Source organism: Scylla paramamosain, chromosome 28 (genome assembly GCF_035594125.1).
Source record: "Scylla paramamosain isolate STU-SP2022 chromosome 28, ASM3559412v1, whole genome shotgun sequence".
In the NCBI taxonomy this organism is placed as follows: Eukaryota; Metazoa; Arthropoda; class Malacostraca; order Decapoda; family Portunidae; genus Scylla; species Scylla paramamosain.
In genome coordinates, this window is record NC_087178.1 from 9022289 (window position 1) to 9033384 (window position 11096).

General features: G+C 42.9%; 1 long non-coding RNA gene across 1 annotated transcript; it reads left to right on the forward strand.

Moving 5' to 3' along the window:
* Nucleotides 1-2241: 2241 nt before the first annotated feature.
* On the forward strand, nt 2242-10218 carry LOC135114895 (uncharacterized). The gene is made up of 2 exons (XR_010275692.1): nt 2242-5017; nt 7765-10218. It is a non-coding gene; the product is annotated as an uncharacterized LOC135114895 (long non-coding RNA).
* Nucleotides 10219-11096: the final 878 nt, after the last annotated feature.

An 11096-nucleotide genomic window follows, 5' to 3' on the forward strand; every position in this document is an offset into this window, starting at 1 on the left:
CAGTAGCTTAAGAGCACCACTATTAAAGTATCAAAGAGTAATAATATAGATTCATACTCCTTATCTTGGTTATTTTTTAAGATATTTCTTATGTCTATTTCCTGCACAATAGCACCTGTTATCTCTAAGAAATAAATTTAGATAGGAGAAAAGGAATCTAGGTAAATTGCTCGAAATCAATTGCTCGACAGTAAATTGCTCGAAATCAAATGCTCGAAAAATAATTTCTCGAACTGTCAGTTGCTCGAAAGGCAGATTGCTCGAAATAATTTCGAAGCACAAAGCATTACGTCAGCTGCGCCGTCTCACGACAGGTCTCTTGGCTGGCTTAACACACGGTGGCAGGGCTACTTTCCGTACGTGTGGTTCCCCCTTTCTTCCTTTCTCTCCATTGCAACCATATCCATTGTCCTTAGGCTTGTCTTACAGTATTCCCTTAAGTGTTAATACTTGTCACTGGATTGTCTATTATTGATATTTAGTCGACCTATAATACTACTGACGATTTTCCTGATTCTTTCATATATTTGTTTTCTATTTCTATTTCAGTTATTTTCTAGATCTTGAACCCTAGAAATGGACATAACTTTTGTTGAGAGAGAAAAAGGAAAGAAGTTATGTTTGGATGGATATCTTATATCAAAGACAAAACAGTGAACAATAAGATTTACTGGAAATGTGAAATGTGCAAAAAAAAAAAAAAAAGAAATGCTCAGCACGTGTTATCACAGTTCATGATAGTATCCAGAAACGAAACGGGAATCACAACCATGGAGGAGATGCCGCTAAAACTGAAGCCGCTAAAGCCATAGAGAAAGTGAAAGAACATGCAATAAATAGTCAAGATACACCACATTATATTGTATCATGTGCTTCAATGAAAATAAGTCCTGCTGCAGCGGTGCAGCTCCCTTCAGTACCAAATATGAAAAGAATCATACGTAATATACGCGCAAGGGAAAATGCTGGACCTGCTTTGCCTAATAGCTACCTCGATCTTAACATCCCAGAAGAGTTTACCAAAACCATCAAAGGGGATTTATTCCTTATTTATGACTCTGGTCCTACAAATGATCGTATTTTAATTTTTGCAATCCAAAGCAATCTCGATATCTTGGCACGTTCTGAGCACTGGTACGCTGATGGAACTTTTAAAACTGTGCCTTTGATTTTTGATCAAATGTATACAATACATGGCTTGAAGTCAGGTAAAATATTACCTCTCGTATATGCACTGTTACCTAACAAAACTGAAGAAACCTATAGGAGGTTCCTGAAGGCTCTTAAAGAAAGAATCCCTACATTACAGCCATTAACAATAATGATTGATTTTGAACTTGCCATGGCTAAAACAATAGAACAAAAATTTTCAATGTCTAAGTGTAGTGGCTGTTTTTTTCATTTTTGTCAAAGCCTTTATCGAAAAATTCAAGCAAGTGGCCTTAAGAAAATGTACGACACCAATGCTGAATTTGCTCTTAAAGTTCGTCGTTTATCTGGGTTGGCATTTATACCTGTACCCAAAGTTGTGGAAACATTTGAATTTCTAGTTGAAAATGAAATTTTTCCGGATGAGCTTCAAGGAGGTGTGGATTATTTTGAAGACACATGGACTGGGCGGCCGTGTAGACGCAGCCGTAGACGTGCTCCTTTATTTAAACATGAAATGTGGAACTGTTTTGATAATGTTGTAGAAGGACTGTCAAAAACAAACAATGCAATTGAAGGATGGCACAACAGTTTTTGAACATCAAATAGGTGCTCGTCATCCGTCTATTTGGAAATTTATTGATGGATTAAAGAGAGAACAAAGTTTACAAGAATTGCGAATAGAACAATATGTGGGAGGAGTGAGTGCAGCTGAGGGCAGAAAAAAGTACTGTGACACCGCAATGCGATTAAAGAATATTGTATCAAACAATGACACAATAGACAGTGTAGAAGAATATCTAAGAAGTATAGCATACAATATTTCATACTAATAGAGTAAATATTTGCAATAATTTTTAAAATTTAAATTTTTTGATTTTTAAAAATTTTTAAATGTACCCATTCGTGTTTTTAACTGTTCAATTAACAACAATAAAGTATTATTTTATCTTTTTTTATTCTGTTTTTGAGCAATTTGCCTTTCGAGCAATTGACAGTTGAAGAAATTATTTTTCGAGCAATTGATTTCGAGCAATTTACTGTCGAGCAATTGATTTCGAGCAATTTACCGGATACTGGAAAAAAGGATGTTTTTTTTTTTTTTTTTTTTTTTTTTATGTAGGAAGGACACTGGCCAAGGGCAACAAAAATCCAATAAAAAAAATGCCCACTGAAATGCCAGTCCCTAAAAGGGTCAAAGCAGTGGTCAAAAATTGGTGGATAAGTGTCTTGAAACCTCCCTCTTGAAGGGATTCAAGTCATAGGAAGGTGGAAATACAGAAGCAGGCAAGGAGTTCCAGAGTTTACCAGAGAAAGGGATGAATGATTGAGAATACTGGTTAACTCTTGCGTTAGAGAGGTGGACAGAATAGGAGTGAGAGAAAGAAGAAAGTCTTGTGCAGCGAGGCCGCGGAAGGAGGGGAGGCATGCAGTTAGCAAGATCAGAAGAGCAGTTAGCATGAAAATAGCGGTAGAAGACAGCTAGAGATGCAACATTGCGGCGGTGAGAGAGAGGCTGAAGACAGTCAGTTAGAGGAGAGGAGTTGATGAGACGAAAAGCTTTTGATTCCACCCTGTCTAGAACAGCAGTATGAGTGGAACCCCCCCAGACATGTGAAGCATACTCCATACATGGACGGATAAGGCCCTTGTACAGAGTTAGCAGCTGGGGGGGTGAGAAAAACTGGCGGAGACGTCTCAGAACACCTAACTTCATAGAAGCTGTTTTAGCTAGAGATGAGATGTGAAGTTTCCAGTTCAGATTATAAGTAAAGGACAGACCGAGGATGTTCAGTGTAGAAGAGGGGGATAGTTGAGTGTCATTGAAGAAGAGGGGATAGTTGTCTGGAAGATTGTGTCGAGTTGATAGATGGAGGAATTGAGTTTTTGAGGCATTGAACAATACCAAGTTTGCTCTGCCCCAATCAGAAATTTTAGAAAGATCAGAAGTCAGGCGTTCTGTGGCTTCCCTGCGTGATATGTTTACCTCCTGAAGGGTTGGACGTCTATGAAAAGACGTGGAAAAGTGCAGGGTGGTATCATCAGCATAGGAGTGGATAGGACAAGAAGTTTGGTTTAGAAGATCATTAATGAATAATAAGAAGAGAGTGGGTGACAGGACAGAACCCTGAGAAACACCACTGTTAATAGATTTAGGAGAAGAACAGTGACCGTCTACCACAGCAGCAATAGAACGGTCAGAAAGGAAACTTGAGATGAAGTTACAGAGAGAAGGATAGAAACCGTAGGAGGGTAGTTTGGAAATCAAAGCTTTGTGCCAGACTCTATCAAAGGCTTTTGATATGTTCAAGGCAACAGCAAAAGTTTCACCAAAGTCTCTAAAAGAGGATGACCAAGACTCAGTAAGGAAAGCCAGAAGATCACCAGTAGAGCGGCCTTGACGGAACCCATACTGGCGATCAGATAGAAGGTTGTGAAGTGATAGATGTTTAAGAATCTTCCTGTTGAGGATAGATTCAAAAACTTTAGATAAGCAGGAAATTAAAGCAATAGGACGGTAGTTTGAGGGATTAGAGCGGTCACCCTTTTTAGGAACAGGTTGAATGTAGGCAAACTTCCAGCAAGAAGGAAAGGTAGATGTTGACAGACAGAGCTGAAAGAGTTTGACAAGGCAAGGTGCAAGCACGGAGGCACAGTTTCGGAGAACAATAGGAGGGACCCCATCAGGTCCATAAGCCTTCTGAGGGTTTAGGCCAGCGAGGGCATGGAAAACATCATTACGAAGAATTTTAATACGAGGCATGAAGTAGTCAGAGGGTGGAGGAGAGGGAGAAACAAGCCCAGAATCGTCCAAGGTAGAGTTTTTAGCAAAGGTTTGAGCAAAGAGTTCAGCTTTAGAAATAGATGTGATAGCAGTGGTGCCATCTGGTTGAAGTAGAGGAGGGAAAGAAGAAGAAGCAAAGTTATTGGAGATATTTTTGGCTAGATGCCAGAAATCACGAGGGGAGTTAGATCTTGAAAGGTTATGACATTTTCTGTTAATGAAGGAGTTTTTGGCTAGTTGGAGAACAGACTTGGCATGGTTCCGGGCAGAAATATAAAGTGCATGAGATTCTGGTGAAGGAAGGCTTAAGTACCTTTTGTGGGCCACCTCTCTATCATGTATAGCACGAGAACAAGCTGTGTTAAACCAAGGTTTAGAAGGTTTAGGACGAGAAAAAGAGTGAGGAATGTACGCCTCCATGCCAGACACTATCACCTCTGTTATGCGCTCAGCACACAAAGACGGGTCTCTGACACGGAAGCAGTAGTCATTCCAAGGAAAATCAGCAAAATACCGCCTCAGGTCCCCCCAACTAGCAGAGGCAAAACGCCAGAGGCACCTTCGCTTAGGGGGATCCTGAGGAGGGATTGGAGTGATAGGACAAGATAAAGATATGAGATTGTGATCGGAGGAGCCCAATGGAGAAGAAAGGGTGACAGCATAAGCAGAAGGATTAGAGGTCAGGAAAAGGTCAAGAATGTTGGGCGTATCTCCAAGACGGTCAGGAATACGAGTAGGGTGTTGCACCAATTGCTCTAGGTCATGGAGGATAGCAAAGTTGTAGGCTAGTTCACCAGGATGGTCAGTGAAGGGAGAGGACAGTGATAGAGTGCAAATCAAGAGGCATCAAAAGGCTCACAGGTCTATTACCATACCATATCAAATTATCAACGTGGAGTTTTTTTTTCTATATAAAGAACCGATCAATTTTCAGGCAAAGGTAGCGAGCGTCCAGCCCGAGTTGGCTGTGGGATGCAGGGCGCTTATGTCAGGGAGGACTTCACCTAGATGGCTGAGCACGGCTGCGGCTATGACTCATCCATTCACTCAGTGGGATGAACAGCCACAGTCACACAGAGCAGGGTAAGAAAAACACGCATTTTCTTCTCCATATATTACACAACAGCATACAAATCACCGTGCAATACGGTCATGTCACACAGGCAGGCACGGGAGGCGACCAGACACTTGCATCGTCAGTCATGCACACGAAAGCACTTGCAAGGGCTAAACTTGCTTATTCTCGGTCAATCTGGTCGCGTCGGTTGTCTGGATAATCTCCTCTGTTCTTCAGTGCCACAGTGCCACAATCTCTGCCTCCCATGTCATCCCCTCTGCCAGGCGGTACCTAACTACACTATTTTAGTTTGCAAGGCTTAACACACATCACATCTTGGGACTTCTTCCAGTCCCAAGGCTTGGGATTGGAAGAAGGGCAGTGTGTGAGAGATTGAGCAGGTACCATATTCTGAAACCCTTGTGTGCCGCAACTGACTACTTTCAAAAGATTCTAGTTAAAGTTAAGTAGATTTTTAAGGGTGTTTTTTTTTTTTTTTTTTTTTTTATGGGGCTAGTGCATTATTAACAGGAGAAACAGTGACAATCCAGTAAATTGTCTGTCATGGTGAGAGAGCAAAGTGTTTCAAATACAGGCACAGGTTGAGAAAGTAGTGAGGGAATATTGCAAGGGAGGGATATGAGAGCCGATGATGGAATCTGCCAGGAGACTCTACTATGGAGTGTAGTTGCTCTGTGTGCAGCAAAAAAGAAACTTTTGAGGAGGAAGAAACGTAGAGCCTTGTGGTGTAAGCAATGGCTTTCTCGGCGACATCTGAAGGGAAGCTTCAATCAAATATTTATGGAGCTACAGGTCGAAAATCCAACAGACTTCGAAAATTACACAAGAATGCCAATCCCTGCATTCTATAAATTGCTGACAAAAATTGAACCCTACATTTGTAAGCAGGACACCAGCTTTCGGGACAGCATATCACCAGGAGCTCGTCTGGAGGCTACACTACGCTTTCTTTTATTGTTTCCAAGCTTGCACTTCTGACGTTTCTCATTTTATACTACTTGGACTTGATGTTCCAAACAGATGGATGTTCCTTGAGCAATTCAATGAAATGTTGGGTGTTGGCCCTTGTCCACTCAAAGGGTATGGCGGGTGGTGGAGATTCGAGAGCCATCGGCGCTGGAGCGGAGCGTGACCGGACGTCCTGTCGCTCTGACTGGTCATGCATCACTGAGCTGCAATTTGAAAATCGAGCCGACCCAGCAACACGTTGGTGATGCGCTTTCGTGTTGAAAAATGACTTTTTCAACACATCCATTCAACACGATGCGCATCATGATACATAATGTGTACGGGCCTTAAGACAATAGGTTATGCCGAGTGAGACGAGACGAGAGAGAGAGAGAGAGAGAGAGAGAGAGAGAGAGAGAGAGAGAGAGAGAGAGAGAGAGAGAGAGAGAGAGAGATTTTTGACATCATAGTCATGTAGGTCTTCACGATATCCACTCCCCTCCATTCCACTCCACTCCACTCCACTCCACTCCACTCCCCTCCCCTCCCTCCACCCCACTCCCTCCATTCCGCTCATCAGTAAGGCCCTGTTTACACGAGGCGCTTTCCAACGCGCGTTAGCAAACGCGGCGTTAGAAACTACCGCTCACACGAGGCGCTTTCAAACGCGGCGTTAACGCGACGCTTGTGTTTGTGCGTGCATATGTGTGTGCCAAACAATGCACTGAATGCAGAGAGCAACAGACAGTTTCAACCAGGATGGATCTAGAAGAGGTAGCATGTGCTTGGATCTTGCATCGCCGTTTGAAGCGGCGCAAGCGGCGAGAAAGAAGATACTGGGTTCATCCAATTTTACAAGACAGACTTACCCATGGCATGTATACAACCTTGTACCCGAGTTTAAGAGAACATGAAGACAAGTTTTTCAACTATTTTAGAATGTCAGTGAAATCATTCGATGAGCTGCTAATGTCAGGGGAAAGGGGAGAAAGCCATGTTGCTGCTCAGATGTAGTATACAAGTTGAAATAGTAAAAAAAAATAAATAATAAAGTTATTCTGTTAACTTACCCATAGCTTGTTTCTCCTTAACCTCTCCTGAACTACAGAAGATATCTGCAATCTCTTCCCAGCATTTTTTTTTCAAATTCCTATCTTTATAGTACGGGGACTGCATATCCCATAAGGCTGGACGTTTTTCTATTTAATTAATGAGAAGGTCAGTGTCTATTGCCTCAAGCCTTTGCTCCGCCATGACTGCCAGTGATGGGACTGAAGAGCTGTGTGCGTGTCACGTGATAAAAAAATTCCTCCACGTGGAGTAACCCAGGGGTTGCCATAGTAACGCACATTCTCTTTCCTCATTGGTAGCAGCCCAGCCAATAAGAGAGCGCGCTGCTTTCAAAACGCGGCGTTTACCGCTGTGTGTAACCGTTCCCATATGCTTCAATGTATCTCGAGCCGCTCGCCAAACGCGCGTTAGCAAGGGACCCAGACGTTTTAACGCGGCGTCAGGCAAAACGCCGCGTCACGTGTGACCGGTTCCTATAGACTACCATTGACTTTGCTAACGCCGCGTTTGCTAACGCGCGTTGGAAACGCCTCGTATAAACAGGGCCTAATTAGGCCCTAATTATAAGTGAAGTGGTAGGAATGAAATGGTTGCTGTCTTCCATCATCTCTCTCTCTCTCTCTCTCTCTCTCTCTCTCTCTCTCTCTCTCTCTCTCTCTCTCTCTCTAACTCACAAAGTCCATTTGTTTCCCCTGACAGACCTAATTCCTTCATCAACAATTTTATTTCCCAGAGACAACTTTCCTTCAGGCGCCCGCACCCCAGGTCGCTTAGCACCGGGGCTGATGGTCTACCCCTGGACGACCGAAGTCGAGTGTTAAGCCCAGTCATGTCTTGATGGCATTGACAAAGGAGTGGCCAGGCATCAGAAGGGTGCCGTCCTGCACCCATCCGTGCGTTTTGGGGGGAGTGAGCCGCTTCCCTCAACCATCTCCCGTCAGCAGAGGCGTACAGCTGGCCACGGTGAAGCTCTGCCACAGCAGCTCACATCTCACCAGCGCTTGTGCCGGTGCTCTGCAACATGTCTGCTAATCCTGGCCACCCGGTCGTCCGAAGACGCGGCCACGTCTTCATTCCACGTTTGAGGGTGGGGATGAGAGATGTGAATCTCTGCACTCCCAGACCCCCATCGCTCGGCAGATGGATCGCCTTACGTACAAACCTTCTGACCTCCCGGTCAAACCGTTGGAGGAGGCCTTTCATGGAATGCCCCAGCACCCGTTGGTATTGGTGCCGGGGAATCAGGACCTGCTTAACCCCCCAGAGCTTCTGCTGGGGTTTGAGGGGTGCCTTCTGGAGGCGTCCCAGGTCCCGAATCATGAAGACCAGCGCCCGACCGGATTCAGCGCGACCCTTTGTCTGCCCAATCTCAAGACCTAGATACTTATACGTCTGCCCTGGCTGCAGACTCTTGAGGGCGACCCCCCCCCCACCCCCCGTGAAGCTGGTAGAGGTGTCGACCAGCCACCTTTTACGCCGTTTATCAGCCACGATGTTGAGTGTGGCACATTTACTGTGGTCGACTTCCAGCCCCACTGCGCCTGCCCCCTCAACCAGGGCATCTGTTGACAGAACCCAGTCCAGCGTGATGTTTTGCCAACTCACCGCACCTTGCCACACACACAAACGCGCACACACACCAGCACGGGGGACTGAACACAAAATAAACGCACCCAAACACCAAACTCGTTACTCTGCATTGCAGAGTTGCATTGACAACTAACTGCCGTGTGTGTGTGTGTGTGTGTGTGTGTGTGTGTGTGTGTGTGTGTGTGTGTGTGTGTGTGTTTGCTTTCACTAATATAACCCTTGTATGTTTTAGTTGTTCTTGGTCTTCCCATTTTCTTCCCATTCCTACTTAATACTATTCCTCCTAATCATCCTCCTCCTAATCCTCCTCGTCCTCCTCTTCCTCCTCCTATTATTATTATTATTATTATTATTATTATTATTATTATTATTATTATTATTAATAGAACGTCCTCCTTGTTGTTGTACCTAATCATCTTTCCCCTTCTTGTTCCTCGCAGCAATTAGTTTAGTCAACGCCTCTAACGTTTTCTCTTTCACCGCTTTTTAGGAAATATTAAAAGTGGAAGTCTTGAAGAAATATTAAAGTTATATTTGGTAGTGATCAGACCTCATGTAGACTATGCTGTGCAGTTGTGATTCCTTATTACAGGAAGGATATAGGTCAGTTTGTTAGTGCTGGGTCATTAGGGAGCTTTAAAAGAAGATTAGACTAATTTATGGATGAGGATGATAGGTGGGAATAGGTAGGCACTTCATACAAGGGACAGTCACGTGTAGGCCATGGCTTCCTGCACCAACCCTTGTCTTCTTAGGCTCATATAATTTTTTTTTTTAACAACTTCATAATTTCTAATAGTATTTAATTTTGGCATTCACTTAGTGTAGGTAACACAAGTACCTATATATATACATATAATTTCCACGTGTAAACTGTACACGACTGGACTGGTCAGTCATGACAAGGTTGGCCAAATTATGTATCTATTTTTTTATTTATTTTTGTTTATTTTGCTAGTGGTCTTAATTACATCAGAACTACCGTAATTTTTGGAATTAACAAAAGAGAAAGGAAACGCATGAAACGTTTCACGCATACACGACTGTGTATGGGAAAGAGAGAAAAAGATTGTAATGCTATGTGTGTGTAAGAGAGAGAAAGCGAGAAACTTTCTAGGGAATGTGTTATGAAGTGAAATATATTGCGTGTTCAAATAATTTGAGATGAAATGTGTTGTGAAACATGAGAACAAAGTACCACTGAGTGGCCATTCTCAGTGAGGCAGGCTGGAAGCGTGTACTTTTTGTGTATCATATTAATTTGTGTTGTGTGGGATTTTCTGCAGACGTAATTGGCATTGTGTTCATGAATAAGCGAACCTTGTGTGTGAGAGCTGCTGTAAATATATATGTGTATTGCAGCACGTGAATGGCTAAAACTATTTCAGGCCATTTATCTCTCTGCAGTTATTTTTCCGAACTGGTTCTTGAAATGTGAACGTGAATCCTGGTGGTGATGTACCTGATGAGATAGAGAACCTGATGATGAGAGAGAGAGAGAGAGAGAGAGAGAGAGAGAGAGAGAGAGAGAGAGAGAGAGAGAGAGAGAGAGAGAGAGAGAGAGAGAGAGAGAGAGAGAGAAAATGAATGAATGAATTGTCTAGCAATTATATGCGACACTTGTTGCTTCACTTGAAACATGTCAGTGTCATAATATTATCGAGTGACGGTACAACTAAGGACACTAAATGATCTAAACTCCTTGATCACTCCTGGCGTCGGTGGTGTGTTTGGAAAGCATACAGGCGCCTTTCGGCTTTCACGATTTATAGGGACTTCTAGGCATCGTGTAAACAGATATTGTAAAAGAAAAAAAAAAAAGCTAATAGGAAAAGGATTAGGGGATAATATGACTCATTAAAAAGCACTATTATGTTCTTAAATCTATTTATGTATTTGGTGAGTAAATAATACCAATACCTACATTTTATTCTTGTTTCTCAATCCTAACCTTAAATACTGTATAAAAGCTAAAACAATATAATACAGAAAAAAAGCTGGAAAAGAAATTCCCTCAATATTTACATATGTACGTACAAAGCGAATGAACGGTTGGGCTACATCGTGCTAATGTGAAAACTTCGAGTAAATTAAATTAAATATATTTCAAGTCGTGTAAGTCGGGTAAGTCGGTGCATTAAAAAATTCAGTCAAACAACTCAAGCTGAGAGGCAAAATGTAGGTATGAGGCGTAAATGTTATGGATTACGAAACTTCTAATGTGATGTGTAAACGAGTATTCTGTGTTTATTAATTATAATTACGTGATGGTAGGCTAGGTTGGTGGGTTGTCTTGGAAACGTCTCGTGCTTCGGGATATTACGACCCACTTTCTCTCCTTCCCTCCCTCCCCCGTGCCTCTCTCTCTCTCTCTCTCTCTCTCTCTCTCTCTCTCTCTCTCTCTCTCACCAGCATCAATCCCCGACTTGCCAACTTGTGCAGCGAAGAGAACATCGGCTTTGTAAACACCTGGGA